This window comes from Cryptomeria japonica, chromosome 3 (genome assembly GCF_030272615.1).
Source record: "Cryptomeria japonica chromosome 3, Sugi_1.0, whole genome shotgun sequence".
NCBI classification, from domain to species: domain Eukaryota; kingdom Viridiplantae; phylum Streptophyta; class Pinopsida; order Cupressales; family Cupressaceae; genus Cryptomeria; species Cryptomeria japonica.
This window is the reverse complement of record NC_081407.1, coordinates 397,701,971-397,723,600: the sequence shown is the minus strand read 5'-3', so window position 1 is coordinate 397,723,600 and position 21,630 is coordinate 397,701,971. Positions and strand designations below refer to the sequence as shown.

Genomic DNA, 21,630 nt, shown 5'->3' with positions numbered 1-21,630 from the left:
ATGTGCTATGGATATCATTTATGATCATCTAGTTTTTTTTGTCTCATGACAACAACTTGGAGCCTTTGTTATCACATTGGATTTGATGCTTGTGTTCTTGGATTGGTTCATCTTCACCTTGGCATGTCCCTTTTCTTCTATAGGTGGCATGTTAAGGGATAAGAGCAGTTCTTGCTTGAGATAGTGGTCCTTTTGGTTTTATTGCTAGTATCTTGACGGAGAACAAAAGCATGTTAGAGATTTATGCAATTTCATGTATGGCTATGATGATGTATTTCATTGATTGACCCTTATGCAATGCATATGACAAGTGAGAATGTTAGGATTTGGTGTTGTACACCATTGCAAAAAATGTTTTATTATATTGTAATTTTAATAATCATCTAGTCATGGTACATCTAGGGTATGTGGCTGGCCACACCACACAATTATTTGAGGCCACTTGTAAGTTATATTGTAAAATTGGTTTATTATTGTATGTGTGGCAGACATGATGATTATTTAATATTTAGGGAAAGATATTTAATAAAGTGAAAAATTTGTACCCAATATTAAAAATGATGGGTCAATGGTTGCGTGTTCACATAGTTTTGTTGTATATGGTTGTATTTGTGTAAGCTTATGTCTACAAAATAAAGTACATGTTTAGTGGTTAAGGTTGGCTAGGTGAGTGGGTTGTCATAGTATTGATTCTTTCTAAGGAGGGCATATGTAAAAGATGACATGAGATGTGTGGATTCATGCTCAGGCACATGGAGGGTGCATGGGAGAGGCTTGATATTTTATTAGTATTCATTGTAACTTTGTAATTGTATGTACTGTATGTATTGTTTACTGAATAATAGATGGAGTATGGATGCTTTAGGAGCTAGGTTTTTCCTTCTTGAGTGTTTTCCCAAAGTATATCATGTATTATCTTGTGGTTTGCCTATTTGATCTATGTATAATGATTATTCTATAAGCTTGTTTACATGTTTTTTTCTCATAGATTATGTGGGAAATTGATTAAATAAATTAGGTATTGACACATTATTTCCTAACAAATAGGAGTAAAACTGAGATGAAAATTCTTGCCTATTTTCAAAGGAGAAAGATCAACTCAAGGACTCTCAAATACAACTTCAAAATTTATTTTAACCTTGTAGGATCCTTTGCCCTCATCAATGTTGTCCTTGTAAACAATTTCCAGCACCTTACCAGTGTCCAAAGACTGAGGGCACATCACAATTGGTGACATTTCCTGAGAAGAAGGCCTAAGGGAATCTTAAACCAAACCATTGTGCCTCAACCTAGAGTGCCCCTTTTTGTGATGATAAACCAACGAAGATGATTCATAATGAATTACTTCTCCAAAAACACCTAGCTTGGAGCACAATTTGATACTACTAGAGAAAACCTTAATACTTTCTACACAAACACGAAATCTAGCATATCATTTTTTTTTCTAAAGATTTTGTAACATTTTTAATAGAACCCTTGGCCGGTATAGTTGATACTTTCATCCCAAAATTTGAGACGAAGCTAGACAAACAAACCCAAATAGAAACCATGTTAACCTTGGTAGCATCAAAGCCAAGGTGAGCCATACCAAAAAAACTAGGGAGCTCCCTCTAAAACTGTCCTTCGTGGATTGAAAGGAGAATAAGAGATATTCGTTTAACAATGCTCCAACACAAAGTTTACTTGAAACAATACAATATTTGTATGCTTGACTACAAATAACATCAATGTTTGGTCGACAACTTAAAAAGATTTTGATAAGGGCAGATTACATACTAGCAGATGATCTATGCACCAATGCATCAAGAACCCTAAAGAAGGCATGAATTGACAAAATCAAGTCCTATAAGAGAGGATCATAAATGGTAATATTTGGTGCCATGACAAAGATGACATCTCCTACGCTACAAAATTTCATTGCATGTAGGGGAGAAATAGCAACACCTTCCATAATGACCTCATCAACAAGAGGAGGAACAAGGGTCACATCCTTGACTGGGAACCTCATGGTTGAGCCAACTCTAGAACAATGAGAATACTCAACAACCATAGCTTGTGAACCATCAATAAGAGAAGGAACAAGGGTCAGAGAAATAGCAACACCTTCCACAATGACCTCATCAACAAGAGGAGGAACAAGGGTCACATGCTTGACAGGGAACCTCATGGTTGAGCCAACTCTAGAATAATGAGAATACTCAACAACCATAGCTTGTGAACCATCAATAAGACGAGAAGGTGAGAGATTTGATTCATAGCGAAGGGGAGATGAAGCAAGAAGTAAATCATTTTGAACTTGGGGAACAAAAACCCCTAACCAATTTTCCAATGAACCTTCAACATGTTGGTGAACAATTGCTTGCAATAGAACCCTATCAGGGCACTTGCCAAACAAAATGACACAAATATAAGTTATTTTTACGCTCCAACCCTCTAGCTACATTTAATAACTTTATCCCTTTATTTTTCATACACATTTAATCCCTTCTTGACAATATTTCTGATATTTTAACATTTATCCTTCAAACAATTTCTATTTATCCTTAACTTTCACTCATTTCTCATTATACATCAATTATTATATTTTATTTACACAATTTTTATATTTTATACAGCTTTGTTCCTTCTTCATTTTATAAACATTTTTATATTATATTTAATATCTTTAACTTATTCCTCCTATTTAATTATTTATTCTCCAGATATACATAATATTATATTCTTATTGTTTATACATCTCTAAATTAATTCTGACCTCAATAGTCCTCAATAGTTCTCTAATATTTTGGGTTTCCTCACTTTCCCCGGCTTACACAACATGAATGCACTATTTATTGAGCTTTCTTATACTCGTATATCATTATTTCACTACTTTGATGAAGATACAATTTAATCTAAAACAATAAAACAATTTAAATGCACACAACTAGTTTAAATTAAAATACCTTTAATTAAAAAGGTCTTAAATGGTCTTAAGAGGTCTTAGTTGATAAGTAGTTCTTAAAAGGTCTTAGTTCCCAGGGTGACAACAATCATACCTATTACCCTTGTACTGGGTAATAAGACTTCAATGCAGAGAATAATGGAGATGGACATAAATATTTAATGGGATTACACATGGAATGATGAGATTCTTCTGCCAATTTACTGAGTCAGGGTAGTACGTGGGCAGTTACCAATGGAGTCACAACCAAGAACGTCTTTCTCTTGTGATCCAGAAACTGTCGTATGCTTTTCCATCTGAGCTTTTTTTTGAACTCGAACAGCAATGAAGAATGGTTGAAAGCTGTTAGCTCTACAAAACCAAAATCATGATCTTTAAAATTGCTCCAAGTGGCTTGTAAAGAGGTGTAATCAGAAAGATGACTTCCTCCACCGCCTGCAACGACATGAATTGTTGCATTGAAAGTACCCGAATAATGCGTCTTTTCTTCACTGACACAGTAATTCTGCATTCAAAAATAAATAAGAGAAACTCTTTTATCATTATTCAGCTTTGTAGGGAGAGTTCAGTGCATGAAAAGTTGAACATACTCTAGAAAACCACAAGATATGACAAGAAAAAATTAGAGACAATAAATCTCATCCATGTAATTTCTAAAATATGCTGCTTTTCTCAGGAATATTAACTTAACATAGGAGGCTAAGGGTGGGGTTCATGGAGGAGGTTTGGGCTTCTATTTAAGCATCTATATTTAAACAAGTAAAAATGGGGTGGGGCTAGAAATTGTCCCACCCACCAGCTTAGGATTATTATCTGTCATTTGTCAAAGATCTAAAAATTTAGATTCCGGTCAGTAGAAAAGTCCCACCAAAACTAAATTTTAGAACTTAAATTTTTAAGCAGACCTGCATACTAAATTCATGGGACCACCAGCTTCTGTAAATTCCAGAACTTAAACTTTTAAGCAAATTTGCATACTAAATTCATGGAAGCACCAGATTTAAAATACTCTTAAAAATCATCAACTACACCCGTTGAAATTTTTTAGGAAGGCCCATCCATGAAACCCCACCCTAAATAAAGATGAGCCATTGTTGTTTTTGTCTGTCGGCAGATGCTAAGCACTTCTCAACAAATTCGTATTGCTCAGTTCCCTTCTGCCAATCAAGTTCTGAATCTGCGATGCAGAAATGAAACATGCCATAGTCGGTCGAATACCTGAAATAAACATATCTTCTCATCAATTGAGTTTCGAATGCAATGGGTTAAATATAATAAAATGAACTATATCGAGAAAATAAATAAATTTTAGTGGAATTGAAAATGCAGAAATGAGCTAAGGATATACAATTACAGTTACTGTCGATTCTGAATTAGTGCATATCTGTTATTAGTGTATCTGATTAATTGCTACTTCAAGAAGCTGACTGTATACCTGATTTTATGACAAGTCTAAAAATTGTCCATCAATTTTCTTAAGTGTATGGAATCTGAATTTGAACCTGTAAGGTTTAATATCATTTTTTGAATATTGTTGTTAGCCTTGGCATGCTTTTTTGGAATTGTAAGAGTTTCATAAGCTGGTAAATTTCAGTGATCTTAGAGCCACTTTTCTGCCAGCATGTAGATTGATGAGTGATAGGGATCAAAGATACAAGCAAAGGGAAAGAAGAAGGCAATGGGTGATAGGGAAGAGGCAAATCCCCAAGAGTTCATTAGGCTGAGCAAAGAAATTCATACTAGCGTGAGGGATAACATAAGGGAAACGGTTCAACTTTTAAGAGGAATGAACTAGCTACTAAGTGCTGATAGGCCATTCAAAATGATGCTGAAGGCAACAATTCTAGTGGAGGAAAAGCTTCAGTTAATGGTGAAAAAGCTTCAATTAATACAATGACCTTCAGGGCTAAATTTCTTGATAAAGAAGCAGCCGTAGGTATTGGGGAAGAATCTGATCCGGAGGAAGACATGACAAGATTTTATGATGCATACTATACCCTAAGCCCTATCATACGTGCAGATTTGACTTTTAGGGACTATTATGAAATGAAGAAAGCAACAAGGTATGGGAGGAAAGGTTATAAGAGAAGGAAGGACATTCAACACTGATTGGGAAAGATCATCATCCCAATCTTTGATGGGGTTGTAAGTTCATCAACAAGGGCTTGGTTGGAGAAATTAAATACTTATTTCTCATTGAACCCAATGTTTTAAGAAGCCATCAAATTCACCAGGAGTGGCTCACGAAAGGTGATAATCCAAGGGTATGATTTTGTCACCCTTTTGGAAGACTTCAACCAAAGATTGATAGAAAGGTTCAATAGCAAGGATCCTTCAACCAAAGATTGATAGAAAGGTTCAATAGCAAGGATCCTGAGACTCATTTTAGAAAACTAGCACAACTGAAGTAAGAAGGAAAGGTGGAAGACTATTTAGTAGAATTCCAGAGGCTTGCAATAATGATTTACGATGCATTAGAGAAAAGGCTCATAGTTTTCTTTGTTGAAGGTCTAGCTCAACCCTTTTAGTAAGAATATTCGATTCAAGTTCTTTGCAAGAAGCCACCAAAAGGGCTTTGAGCTTTGAAGATTTAGTGACTAAAGACAGGCTGAGTTCTAAGCATTTATCTCCTATGCTATCATCATCTATTTGCTTTATTAATTAAATCAATAAATAAAATATTAAAAAATGAAAGTATTGAATATTTTATTACCTAGGAGGAAGTTTGCTTAATAAATGAACATAATGATATTTCAGGCAAGTAATAAAATAATTTAAAGAACTCAGTCAAAGATTTATACCACAAAATCCGTGAATATAACGTGATTCTCACATACCATATCTTAGTATCATTGTTTGTTGGCACATAAAACGTGGTTTAGCTGGCACCCCACATTCTCCTCCTGAGTCTATATTCTTATAGAACGAACTTGAATTAGGCCAATCCCGTTCATGGTTCCCGCTACAAAAGAGTAATGGCGACAAATGTTATATTGACAGAATCTTTAGAATATTTTTGAAATGTTGAGTGGATAGAGAACTAACATTTTCAGAACATCAAAAAAGTAATATTCATCATACCTTGCAACCATGTATGGAACCTGTGAGGCAATGGGCTCCACTTGTGCTGTGAACTGATCCCATTCGGACAAGTAACCATTTGCATAGGATAGATCTCTAATGTGAAATACAATGTCAATATTCTCCAAAAAGAACACAGGTTCTAGATGAGAATTCCCCTAGACAATGATGAAATGAGAGAGAATCCAAATTCTTGTCTCCTATGACATAACCAGTAAGCAGATGTTGTTGGGTGAAATCTATGTAACTCACCTTTCCCATGTCACCAAAAATAATTACACGTTGCAAAGAATCCTGGCCAGGATATGGAAAGGCTCTAAAATTCTTTTGCTGTCCCTCAAAAATGTGAACCATTTACCAGTCTATGACCAACCTTATAGTAGTACCTGTGCCATTCTTGTACAAAAATCAGGATCTATATGTAGATCAAACTAAGTTTTCAGACAATCAAGACTTAGGTCTCTCTTTAATGCTTTCCTAAGCTTGCATAAACGGAGAACTGCACTGAAATCCATAACAATGGCTACAATTTTGGTAAGGTAGAAAATAAGGTCAAATGCCTGAGCAATAGACCCTATCAAGACACTATTTCATTCGTGCAATATATTTGATTTCAACAGAAGATGAAGTTGCAGCATTATTGATGCATTTCACATGTTTCCAAGGACATATGAGTAATAGGAGTTAGAATTAACAAATTCAGATTATGAACTCACTGTTTTACTATATTGTATTTTGTTTCTTTGGAAGAAACATGGAGGTATCGGCCATGCCAATAGATATGTAATTATTTTGTTATTTATACACATCTTAAATATTAATACACATTTTTAAAATATAAATGCATGACATGTCTTCTTAAGTTTATATTGAGTCAAAGTATGGATGAAAACTTAATCTTTCGATTGAAATCAGGTGTAAATACTTCTTCTGAACCACAAAATCTTGATAATTCACTAAGATAAGTTCCCTGGTCTCCAAAAATATCAACCTCTAAATATAGAAAAAGTAGAAGGGCTCTGTTAGTGGACACACTATAAAGACAATGCATATTGGATATCAAGATGAATCTAGTGTCTTGAATAACAAGTAGGGAATACGGATAAAGGGCAGTTAAGCCAGAGGCTATAAGAGAGGTGATGTGGAAATACATTAAAATTTTAAATACTAATATATAACAAGTAAATTAACAAGCATGCATTGAGAAATCAAACTAGCATAAATGAAAAAGACAAGGAAAACAGTTCAACGTGCAAGCACATTAACCTCCCCTTGCTTTAAACACTTGTCTAGAGGTGGTTGTAAGTGATGTTGAGGCATATAGAAGCAGCCTTGGTAGAACATAATTAGGAAGACTTGCCATACATAAAAGGTGAATCTCCTTATCTTTAAGGAACCTTATGTAGCTTTTATTCTTTGGTAAATTACTTACGAATTACTTCAATTAATCTTCTAAGAATTAATCTTCTTAGAATTCTTAAAGGATAAATGGATGAATGTAAAAGATCAAATCAGTTCATTGTTTTTTACTTTTCAAAATAGAATTAACAAAGTCTATAAATAGGGTCCAAACCATGAAAATCATTTCCAATATATTTGACATCCTTTTTTATGGATGGTGATGCATAAAATAAACTTAAAGCATCACTACGTTTAGATGATGACATTTGTTGGGTAGGGGATTTCACACAACATCATCCATGGATAGTGATGCTGAACAACAAGATTTAGCTTTAAAAAGGATCTAGAGGGTGTCTAAGGCTTATGAAGAGGGATTTCTAAGTGCCAGGTGACCAAAATGAGAACAATACAAGCGAATCTAGGCGATGAGTGTTAGCTTAGGCAATCCAAAAAGATAATCATAATTAAAACTATGCAACTATTTGCATGTACATTCTTCTTCTATGTGGAGGCATTCAGGGGTCTTTCCTTGCATAGATTTCAAGATACTATTCCATATTTCATCTTTGTGGGAGGGAGATTTTTCTTATGGGGTTTCACCTCTTATTTTCATGGCTACACTTATGACAAGACCAATTTCTTATTCCTCTCATCCTAAGTTACATTCATGGGGCAATGTTGGTGTAATATTCAAACTTCACATAGGATGGTACTTTATTGACACCTATTCAATAAGCAAGCTTAGAAAAATATGAAATTTTATTTATCATCACCTAGGTAGCTAATAATTGTTGGAAATTAAATCCCTAATACTATTTGACCAATAGATTGGGATATTGGAATTCCTTAAGATTATATGATCAAATATGGTTATGTTTGTTATACAATTCAATTACGCAACATTCAATTAAGCACATGAGATAATACACAAGTTATAGATACACACAAGGCAAAGATTTACACAAGAAACACTTACAGAAAAAATCCACTAGAAAAATGATACTAACAATTGTCCAATTAAGTAAAGATAAACTAATACAATAGGTTGCTTTTACATAATCTCAATCTATAGACCAATAGTATATAACCTCCAACTACAACTTCACACCTTTAGGACACAACACATAAAACCAACCACACTCTCTAACCTCGGTCCATCCATGTGAGCAAATATATTGATGTTGGAGCATCACCTATTTTTTTACTGTCTTATTTCTAGACGTTTCTAGGTGGTGGGAGTGAGAGGTTGCAATCTCTCCCGAATAAATTTGTTTTAACCAAGCTAAGAAGTTAGAGATATTTTAGGAATAGTTTGGTTTCTTTTCTAAATTTGAATGATATGGTTGTTGTCTCCAATTAGCCTATTTGTGTGTATAAAACAGGCAATATGTTTAGTCTAAGGACGGAGAGAGAGTTCTCGTACAACAAGATTCATTTGTAAAGACTCTCGCTTATTCTTTCTAAGAAATATTTTGTCTTGTGGGGTTATGTTTGTTGTTGCACCATTTTGTTATGTTTGTTGTTGTGTCATATATATACCCACTTTCATGAACTACCGACCATCTAGCTATCTAATTGCTACATAGAATATTGATAGTCACACAACCATCTGATGAATGCACCACGACATTAGGAAGACATACATTACAAGTAACATGTCCTCTTCATATAAATAACCACCACACAATGAACCATTGCTACTTAACATTGGTCAAAGGTTTTTGACCCACATTTCCAAAATCGTGTACGTCTTCCTGCACTACAACCAAACACTATCCAATGTCCATAGCTTGCAGTAATAAAGACAAACACTTGATCTATCTATCTGCTTGTGGTAACTTTGTACACCCCCTAGATCATCACCATGCCTCTAGGTATCACCAAATGTACTCCAACAATGCCAAAAATGCTCATACAGTATCATCACATTGCCAATGACATATTATATGGTTATGAATTTTCTAAATGATTTACAATTGAGGACACAATGACATCGGACTATAGGATAAACCCCCATACTAAACTACATCACTTGAAACTCACAACAAAACTTATAAAATTTACGACAACTACTTACGTCTGAAAGGAAACTTGCAACCAACTTTATGAAAATTTCCACATAACCCAATTGAGATCTTAATCAAATCAACACATAGAATCCATAAGCAAAGAATAGACAACATGAAAATGTGACACAAGATATATCCTGGGAAAACCCTCATGAGGGAAAAACCCAACCTCCAAAAGCATCATCCACCATGTATTATCAACAATGTGTCCATTACAATACAACTATGGAAAGCCTTCGAAAACCTAGTCATAACCAAGCACTCCATGTGACCAAACATGAATCCACACATCCCATGCCATGCTTCATCCTTCACAAATGCTAACCAGGCTAACTGACCAACCCAAACAACTACCCTTGTGGTGCTTTTATAAACACAAGCTCCCACAAAACCACCAAGTGGTATTACATCAAAACCATGTGCCCAAAACCATGTGACAATAAAATATAATATTTTTTCTACCTACCCTTGACCCACATTTAATATTGGGCACTTCATCACAATTGCATTCCCCAATATTAAATAAATACAATATAATAATACAAATGTGTCAATACAACTCATCAAGTGGTTACAAGAATATTATAAGGGAATCTCTACATGTTGCACGTCCATCTAGGTGCTCCTAGGTGCAACAATACAATATGATAGTACAATAAAATTCCATGCCCACCTCACACAGTAATAAAATAATATAACAATGAAACATTATTATTCAAGGTGTACAACACAATTTTCCCAACATTCTCCCACTTGTTGTATACATTGCATAAGGGCCAAGAAGTAATCTGTCATACGAACAAGAGACTGATCTCTCCACGTACATATACCATCATGGAATCCAAGCGCTCCATGTGCTCCATCAAGATACCTGCAACAAGAAACAAATTGACCACCATCTCATACATGAATGCTCCCACCCTCCATCATGCCATTGCCACTAGACATGAAAAGGCCATCCAAAGGGAAAGCCACACAATCTGTCATGACAAATGATAAGTCTTGCACCAATTGATATCCGAACACAAACACTAATCCAAAGGTATCCAATGCAAAGGTGGCTGTTGACATAGCTGAAATAACACCCACAACAAGTGCTAACACATCAACTATGCATGCCTACAAGGCATATAAACCAAGTGAATAACATCTCATCAACATATGCAACCTGTAACATGTAACGATAAGCCCCAAGTGCAATGTTTGTCATGCATGTACACGAAGGAACTCCCACTACATAGGTAATGTCAATATCATAAATGAAACCACTAACAATATATCATAGAAGTGTAACCATGTAGTATCAAGAACATCCACATTAATATGAACATCATGTAAACCAATAACCTACAAGTACCACTCTCACACCATGTTTCCAACATTCTCCCATGTTCTCCACACCAATAAAAGAAAGAGATAAAGGAACCTCTATGCCATCTCCCACATGACAACACATGAACACAAAATCAGTGAAGACATAGCTCCAAACAACCTCCAACCAATGTAATGTGAATACAAACATCCAGGAAGATAACCGAAACAAAGAGAGAGACACTAAAAATCAAATCCTGTAGTATGTCCTTCTACACACACCTTTATATGCTAACTATGTCAAGTATGATCTCCTCCATAAAAACCCCGAAATGAGAATAGCATAACAACACCCAAAAACCCTTTCAGTCCCTTGGACCAAACAAACATATATAACATATAATCAACATGGATGTAAGCCTCTCGTAATCAAGAAGATCAAACTAAATATCCATTCCCAAGCCTAGGGAATACACCCAATAAACCATCTCCCAAACTAATATCAATGATTGCCACCATCATAATAATAACTCAAATGCACAAGGAGATAACCAATGCCATACATCTCTCAAACTGAATCATCTAGAACTAACCATCTATCCATAGCTCAAAATCCATATTTATGAAAGATTAGCATAAGTGTAATGCACCTGAAAGGAACAATGGGAAATACCTCTCAAGTACTAAACTGTCGAGTAGACCAAGAGTGGGGAATGGGAATGCTCACCAAGCTATCCAAGTCATCATGACTCACAGTAAGAACAATCTCCTCTCAAGTCCATAAACTAGGTGAATGCTCCTCGGGCTTCTAACTAAAACAACAACCTGCCTCAACACATGCCTCTAATCACAAGGGACTACTAGCATCACCAACATCCTCCAAGTATCCATGAGTACCTGTAACCAATCAATCCATGCCAAACTCCAAATGCAACCCAACAATATCATGAAGTATCAAGCAAAAGATCATGTACCCAATACAAAGAGAATAATCCAAGATCAATGTCAAAGTTCCAATGGCCAAAACAGGAACATAAACATGACAACATGATCTAATCCATCTCAAAGAGATAACATGCCTCATATGAACATATCAAGTAACCGTATCATGCCAATACTCTAAGCATGCAATCAAGAGTGTACCATGACATAATATAATCCATCCAAACAACAAGGATAAACATGTCAAACGAAATCATAAAACCGCATCTATACTAAGAACTCCTTGAGTCCTCAAGATGCAAAAATCCTCAAATAACATGAAGATAACCATATCCTAATAGTGCACCCACAAATGCAAGAGAACCCTTCTGCAACAACAGGATCTAAGGCATCCTCCAACATCTGCACACTAAGAAGATCATTCACCACCCAATGGTGAATACACATCACTGCTACAAGCTCCCACTGAACCATGATACCAAGCTCTCCATAGCATCGTGATAAACCATCTCCTAAATGAAGAACATCCAAGTCTACACACATCAACTGAAAATGTCAACAATATTAAGTAAACTATGAACTCCATCTCAAGAAGATACATACAACCACCAACAATCCACCAATCAGGAATCAATCCTACACCACCAACTCATCACTATCAAAAGTTCCCACTAAAAGTGTAATCAAATAAATAACCAATCTATCATGACATCGTGATCAAATACATGCTACAAGTCCCAAATCCAACTATCCAGGTACCAAAAACATCATCCATCCTCTCATCTCAAAACAACCATACCAATGCACAAATGACCATACTAGACAAAGTCAACTAACAAGTATACACCACAATTACGGCTCCCCTTTTGGTGTTGTATTTTGTGGCTATAGGGTTGAAGACTTTGATGAATACTCAGACGATTGCGGTTGACTCTTCTGGTGCTAGGGCTGATTCTGCCATTCGGATTGGAGGGGGTGCGATGAGGCCTGCTTTCGAATCTGGTGGTTTATGCAGGGGTTCGAAGGCTAGACCTCAGCAAGGATTGTTGAGACGGAGTGTTGAAAGAGGTTTTATTTCAGTTTCTAATGCCATCACCATTAATTTGAAAGCAGAGATGGAAGAGGAAATAGACTACAATGTCTCTATTTTTTCTACTCATGGAGTTATCTGTCGGTTTAGAGGTTTTTGGCCCAACCTCCCTCAGTTGCATGCTTGGATCTTAGAACATTGGGAGCCTCTCATAACTAGTAAAGTTCAAATTTATTCTATGGCTAAACAAATTCAGAGTTATAATTTAATCACTAAGACCAAGTCGACCCCCCTTGAAGTCATAAACAAATTTTGCCTAGGCCATAGATAAAAATAAAGTATTGAAAAATACTTCCTCTTCCAAATACTAAATGTTGCCAAAAAGAACTAAGGCCAAGGTATTGAACTGCATTGTAGAAAATAGACACTGAGCTAAGCTGCCAAACCCCTGCTAAAAATAGCACTGTACAAAATAGTACTTACTATAAATAGAATACCGTTAAAAATAGTAAGTGTTTCCAAGGTGATTTTTACCACATTCTGAGCAGTTGTCAAACTTACTAAAAATAGTAAGTCCCGAAAAGGTCTTCAGATTGGTTTGCATGTTATACCATCGTAAAGCTCTCAGAAAACCCAGAAAAACCCAGAGAACTGAGTAGCTTCTGCGTCCACTTACTAAAAATAGTAAGTCAGTCAAACTCCATTACTTGCTATGCATGTACCCTCATTGCGAAGCTTTCTGAAAATCCTGAAGGAATCCAGAACCCAAATTGACAAATTCCAACATGAAAGTCTTCAAAAATGCAAAAATATCCTCCCAACGGTAAGAAACCCTAATTTCTGCTTCCGACTAGCCTACAAGCCTTCAGAATAGGCTAACGATCAACTGCACTGATTATTGCTGAGAAGGGGACATTACACATTTATCAACCAATTGTGCAATGAACTGACAGATTGATTGTAGCCTTCCTTGTAATGTCCTCAACTAACTGATGTTCTTAGAAGGTGGCATCTCTATGATTGCTTTTACCTTTGCAGGATCAACCTCAATTCTTTTATTTGAGACAATGTATCCTAGGAGTTTCCTAGAGGTTACCCCAAAGACACACTTATTTGGATTTAGGTGTACATTATATAGCTCCAATCTGGTGAAAATTTTGTCTAGTACGACGAGGTGTCCCTCTCTTGTTACTGATTTAGCTAGTAATTCATTCACATAGTCTTCCATTAGTGTATGCATCATGTTGTGGAAGATTGTAGTCATTTCCCTTTGATATGTGGCGCCTGCATTCTTGAGACCAAATGGCATCACATTCCAATATTATGTGCCCCATGGGCATGTAAAAGTTGTTTTGTGTTGATCCTCTAGAGAAATCTTGATCTGGTTGTATCGTGAAAATCCATCCATGAGTAATAGCATTGCATATCCCGTTGTGAGGCCCACGATCATATCAATGTTTGGAAGAGGGAAGTTGTCCTTAGGACATGCTTTGTTTATATCTCTAAAATCCGTACAGATACAGATGCCCCTAGTTGGATTTTCTACTGGTACAATGTTGGATATCCATTCTACATAATTTATAGGTCTTATGAAACCGACATTTAACAGTTTATTGAGTTCTGCTTTTACTAACAATGCAATCTGGGGATGCATCTTTCTGAGCTTTTGTTTTACTGGTTTGGCTCCTTTTTCTACTGTTAAATGATGCATTACTAGCTCTGGATCTAGTCCTGGCATTTCTCCATAGGACCATGCAAAATTTATTTGTCGCTTGTGGAAGAACTTTATAAAGTTGGGATCTTTAGGTGTGGTCAATGATTTTGCTAGATGTATTATGTGTGGATTTTTCGGTGCCCCTAGATTGACTTCCTTTATGTCTTCAATAAGAATGGACGATCTCTCTTGATTAGTGCTTAAGGGAAGAATTTCAAATCTTCCATCTTCAGGCGACTCGGAGAGGTTTTCACCTTTGGATACGTCCTTTGTTTTTACTCTTTTGGTCTCCAAAAGTGCCACGGTGTGGTTTTCACTTGAGGATCCTGTTTTGATTGTAATATTTTTACAACTGAAAGGTTTGACATTCTCTCCAAAGTAAGTCATGCTATTAAGTTCAATAGTGAACCCAACTTTGTAATCCCCACTTGGTATGTTATCCCATAATTCAAGAAAGTTTATTATTGCATCATCATTTTGGAAGGTGCCATGGTGTGGGAGATCTTGTTGGTCCCAATCAATGAGTTCAGGGTGAATATTGGGTATTACCTCATCAATAAGTTTGAGTTCATAGGATGTGTCAGTGAGGGTAAGTATGGAGGAATCAAGGTCATTGTCAGTACTATCCTCTTCGTAATCAGGCTCGGGAGGTGACCTATCTGTCCTTGAAGTATTCTCATCAACTGGATCCCAAAAAGTTTTGATCCATGGATCTTTGTTAGCTCTTTTATCTTCTAAAAACTCCTCATCAAAGTCATGTACAAAATCCCATTCATATTCATTCGAATTGGTCTCAACATCACTAGGTAGAATTATGTCACTGTACCTTATAGGAAAGTCGTCAGGGTTGAAAGGTTTGTGGACAACTACCATAGGTGTCATATTTGATTGGGTCATTGGTGTTCCTTGAGTATCCAAAATGGACAGGAGTGGCAATCTGGAAGTGATTGACCTTTGTGCAATATCATCCCTTTCTGTGTTTGATGTCCGTGCACCTAGTGAGTGAGAATTGATGGCGTAACTTGGATCTTCTGATGTGGTAGATTGATTTGTAATGGACATTATTCTTCTTCTGGAAGGAGTGAATTTGGAAGTGATCGTAATGGACATTATTCTGCTTCTGGAAGGAATGAATTTGGAAGTGATCTACTTTTGTTTGCTTGGAATCCTGAGCTTAGAAGAACCTTTTGAACCAGGATTGAATCCGAGCTGTGGTTGTAACAAGGGTTGTAATGGTTCTTATACACCTTTCTTGTGGGATCCTAATGTACTATGACCACCATAGCCTATTTTTTGCATCATGGTAAAACCTTTACCATATTCTCTCTAGGGATCTTGATTTGTGGTTTACCTTTGTCGAAGGGGTTTGTATAGATCCATCCTGCCAAGTCATTATCAACAGTTTCCAGTTCTTGTGATCTGTCGAGAATGAAACCATCAAGTGTTTTAGTGTTTGCTACAACAAGTGGCTTGAGTTACATTTGGGGTTTGTCATGTGTCCTAGGTGAAAGGGGTAGTTGGCCAACACAGAAAGGTTGGCTAATGTTATATTCTCCTGGGCCTTCATCCTTTACTTTCATTTTCAACTTCTCTTGTTTGGGTGTATGGCTCAGTGTATTGGTGAGATTTGTTGGGTGGATGTAGGATGATGAGGCGGTGGATTCTATGTTGCTAGGTACTATGATATCAGGTTGATGCCTTATGCTATTGCAAAAGGCGAATGGGTTGGCATCACCAAGGATAGTAATCTCTACTTCGTTATGTGGAAACTTGATGCATTGATGGTAGGTGGATAGTACTGCTTGCATGGCATGAATCCATGGTCTACCTAATAGGAGATTGTATGGAAGAGGGAGGTCTAGGACTTGGCAAACCACATTCTTCACCATAGGTCCTACCCGTACAAGTAGAGCTACACACCCTTTAGAGGAGCATTCTGCATCATCATAGGCCTTGATGGTGATCTTCTTTCTGGCATCCACTATATCTTTTGCATATCCCAATGTTGTGATTAACTGTAATGTACAAGTGTTAAGGCCAACTCCATTATCAATCAAGACTCACTTGATTATGTGTTTATGTATGAATCCCTCAATGTGGAGAGGGGTGTTATGTGATTGTTGAAAGGATGCATCATCATTCTCAACAAAGGTGAGACATGGTAATGATTTGAGACTTCCAACCATGGCTTGAAATTGATCTATGTTGAGGTTGGATGGGACTGACTCTTCTTGGAGAGCTTGGTCCAAGATGGTTTTATGTGAGGGTGATAGGCGCAAAAGCTCTATTAGGGAGATAAGTGTTGGAGTCTTATCCAATTGGTCTACAAGGTTATATTGTTTGGGAATGTATGTCGCTCTTGATGGTGCTCCTTGTACAGTAATCTTTCTCTAGTGAGTAACAACGTCACATGCGGGATCTTTACCTTTGATTATAATGGTTGCAACTTGTTCATTGGCATCATAAAGGTTGTTGACACTATAGGTATATGGTGCGCGTGTATAGTTTATCGTGTTATCTTGGTTCTTACCTTGATGGGAGGGACCTCCTTTCTCATATGATGGGAGTGTAGGATTTTTGAACATGATATGATCAGTATGGGAAGTTTTTGAATTATAGCCATCCACTTCTATGTCACCTCGATAAATGAGGTCTTGAATGATATCTTTTAACCGATGGCAGTTGTTTGTTGTGTCCTTTTCCCTTATGAAATTCACAATACTCATTATCTCTCCACCATGAAGGTTTAATCTGTGGTTCATAATTTGACGTTTTAGGAAATGTGATGAGATTTGAAGATATGAGTTGTCGTAATATATTTTCAAGAGGTCCCCCCAAGGGTGTGTACGTTTGATTGGGTTTGTAGGTAGGGTACCTATTTTTAGGTGTCTCTTTTTGCGTGTTAGGAGTTTGATTTCCTTGATTGTTTTGGGGATTACCTTGGTTGGTAGTGGGGTTGTTGCGATTATCTTCTTGCCCTACAATTTTGACTATGGGTTGGGCGATTTTGACAGTTTGTGCGTCCACAACACCATCATTAACAATGGTTTTGTTCTTGGCCCAAAATTTGGGTTTGTCACTGTTGTAGGCTGGTCATGGACCATCCTTGTTGTGTTTGTATATTTTGACAAGTCCCTTTTTGATAAGGGTTTTCTTGATCTTAAGCCCTTGGGCTCTCACGTCTTTGAAAGTGTCTGAACATTTGATGTCTAAGTAGAATTCGATCTCTTCATTTAAGTTTTAAATAAAAATTTCCACTAATTGTTCCTTTGGAATGGGGAAGGAACGTCTACTAGAAACGTGTCTCCATCTTTGTAAGAATGCCGAGAATAATTCACCATTTTTTTTGTTTTGTATGGAGACATCTTGTTCTATGTTATGCGAATGATGAGAGATAAATTTATGTACTAGGTCTTCAAATGTTCATATTCCTCCTAGGAAATGTGAAAACCATTGGATGCTCGATCCACCTAAAATTTGAGGGAAGAGGTGCATTAGATATGTTTCATCATATGCCACCTCTAAGCATACATAGTAAAATTCTCTTACATGGTCTCTTGGATCTCCTTTCCCTTTTTATTTGTCAAATTTTGGTGTTTCAAAATTGCATGGGAAAGGAGGCATGATCATGTTCCTATCATATGGATATGGACAAATATCCTCAAGAGCATATTGCTTTTGTGACCTTCGTAAGTGTACTTGTTGGGTAAGTTCTTGCATCTGTTGTCTAAACATATCCATTTCTGTGGGAGGAGGTGAAACATTCCCTTGTTGATAGTTATCGTCATAGTTGTGGGTCTTCCTTTCCCTCATGCCATCTTGATTTCTTTCTTGTCGATGATTATGTTGGGCTTGTTCAGGTATATCCCTAAGTTGTGACACGTCAAAGTCTTCTGGAAGTTTTTCTCCTTCTTGAACAAGTCTTAGAAAATGGGCGTTAGCATTTCCCCTGAGAATTTCCTCAAAAATTCTATTAAATATGGGATTGCTAGTTGCTTCTTCTATTTGTGTTGGTGTAGGAGTGTCTGGGTCTCCTCTTCTAGAAAAGGGGTTAACGTCATCTTCCTCTTCTTCCCATATTTCATTTTGAGTTTGTCTCTGACTTTAAGATCTAGTCCTATCCATGTTTGAAGTGCACATTCGTGGAAGTGGAAGTGAGGTGGGTGCAAAGTGGGTGGTTGATCCCCTTCTTATAATTCCAAGAGTGGATGATGAATTTTTTATGAATGAGTGATCTCTTTTACTAAGGTTTGGATTTGTTCAAACAAAGTCCTTTTTAAAATTTCTTGTTTGGTGTTTCAACAATTGTGAGATGAGGTGTAGCAAGGTTTGTGTTGTTACAATCCTAAGCTACCTAGTAATAAGAGGATGCACTCATGAATTATTTTTTAACCTATCTAGATGCTTAGTAATTCCTCTTAGGATGATTGATCCTAGATGTAGAGACACACAAGAGAGTATTTTTGTTGATATGATTATAAATACCCCAAAAGAACTAAGGACAAACATTTGTGTGTTGAGAGTGGAATGGATTTTTGATGTGTTTGGAATGAGTGTAGAACCTTGGAATGATTGTGTGAATTTGAAGATGAAATATGGAAGATGGTGTGAATTTGAAGTATGATTGGGAAATGATTTATGGAAAATGAATGACAAACAAAAGATAAATAAGATAGACTCTACTATTGTCAAAAAGGTCATTCCTAATATCAATAGCCCACACTTGATACTATGTTAGCTCAAACAACCCTGTCACACCCTAAGGTGCGTTTGTTTTTTTGCCTCGTCCAGAATTTGAACCAAAGAGAATTGCTCTTCAATTGGATCATTTTCTTGGGAGATATATGGTGAGTGTCTTAAGGGCGGATTCTTCACCACCCTTGCACTATGATATTACAAATGTTTGGCTAACTGACTCGGTGAGGTTTCTACTTCTAAAGTTTTTAGTAAAGTTTCCATTCGGTCTTTAGTGATAAACTCCCTTGAGAGGCTTCCCAACCTTTAGAACAAAGGATTTACATATCTCAAAGATACCGAGGAAAGGTTAATCGTTGAGAAAAACCATTGAACATGATTTTCATCACATCCACATTTTATTATAGTGGGTTGGAATACTTGGCGTTAGCCGTTCCACACTTAGGTCATTCCCCTCTCACCGGCCTTATGGGCTTCTCGAGAGGGAAGGCCTGCTAAAGGATTTATCTTAATTGCAAAAATTGAAAGAAAACAAATAAATGGTAAGTTTGTCTTTTTGATCACCGAATTAAGGGGAAAGCATATGCCTATCACCTTCGATTCACAATGAACACTCTTTCTTTTTAACCAATATCTCAATGTTGCCTAAATGCTACTTGGAAATTTTGTTCCAAAAGACATGGTGCTTTTTTTATTCCTTCATAGCAAAATGTTGGATTTTTGGAAAACTTTGGAAAATAAACCTGGTCAACAAAATAAAATTGTGTAGCAAATCTGGTCAACAAAATAAAATCGTGTAGCAAATCTGGTCAACAAAATAAAATCGTGTGGCTTGTTTGTTTTATCCTTGCAAAATAAAATGTGAGGTGATCTTTTTATCCTTTTGTAAAAAGAAATTAAAATTTGTTGTGTTCTTTTAATTGCACCAAAGGACAATGAACTACTTTGCAAAAAAAGAAATGTTTGTTTGTGGTTCCTTTTATCCCTTTGCAAAATGGAAATGAGTTCTTTTTATTTGCACCAAAGGAAATGAGGTTCTTTTTAGCTTGAACCAAAGTAAATGAGGTTCTTTTTAGGTCCTTGCAAGAAATAAAGATTTGTTTGTAGTCCTTTTTAAACCCTTTGTAACAACAAAGAAAAGTGAGATCCTTTTTAAACCCCAAAGAAAAATCCTTGTAACAAAGTAAATGAGGTTCTTTTTTAAGACTTTTTGTAAGAAAAAAGAAATTTTTAACAAAAAGAAGTAAAATAACTAAACCACCTCTTTGAGAACCTACACAAAACATTATTCCCTGCAAAACCTTCAAATTGTTAGATCAAACAGTGGGCTCAAAAACCTAAAATTTTCTTGAAGGTTAAATTTTTTAGCTCTCTGCCTGTTACAAAAGTGCTAGACTATGGATGAAAACGAAGGCGCTAGACAACGAAAAAAAGCGCTATAGTAAGACAAAAACACTACAATAAGCTGCAAAAGTGCCAAATTAGAGCGGAAGTGCTAGAACATGAAACAAAAGCGCTATAACTAAAGAAAAGAAACATGTTACAAAGGTGCTACAACGCGCGGTTAAAGTGCTAAAACGCGCGACACATGTGCTACCAGCTAACGAAGGTGCTAAAACACAACCTGTGCACGAAAACCTGCAAGTTTCAAAAGGTTAGTTTAAAAGTTTAACTTCTTAGCACATTGGATTCACGTCGGGTTCACCAAATGATACTGTGGAAATGTGGACAAGAGCCAAAAACAAAGTTCAATGTTAGTATGTTAGTTTCAACCATAAAACCAAAACAAAGAACTAAAAACCATTCCAAAAACATATCAAAGAAGATTCAAAAAGAATGAAAGAAGCTTAATCAAATAACAAGAAAGGAGAAGAGTCTCCCTAAGATGCTTCCATGATGTCATTGATCTCTCCCTTGTTTCCCTTCTCTCCAAGTTCCGAATGAATAGAGGTCTCAACGTTTAGCATTGACCATGGATGCCAAATGGAGATTCAAGATGTTTAAAAATGAACATATATGCTATAAAAATGCAAAGATTGATGCTATGAGAAGGCTCTAAGTATCTATGCAATATTTTAGTATAATAACAATTCTCTAATGCTTCCTCCTTTGCTTGAGAAGGGTTCTATTTATAGGCAAAATAGAAGATTGATTTGGTTTGTGGAGGGCCAAGATTGCATGATTCATAATCCATGTGATGGTTTTCAACCTAATCCCATGATGACAAGTGTCAGCCCGACATGGCTTAAGAGGAGAGGGAAGGAGCATTTAATGCCTAAGAAGACATGAGGGTAACCTCATGTGGGTTGGGTTATTGGATAAAGCTATTATCCAAGGGTAAGGTTATTATCCAATGGGTAAACTCTTGTGCAAATTTTATCTATGGTCAAGCTTTGACTAAAGGGTCAAGACCCATGTGGGTTAGTGTGTTGAAGAAGGGAAG

The 21,630-nt window shown here is 36.4% G+C and overlaps 1 pseudogene; it reads right to left on the bottom strand.

The window, feature by feature from the left end:
* Nucleotides 1-4,017: 4,017 nt before the first annotated feature.
* Nucleotides 4,018-15,554, bottom strand: LOC131047931 (probable inactive purple acid phosphatase 1; annotated as a pseudogene).
* Between the last annotated feature and the right edge of the window lie 6,076 nt (nt 15,555-21,630).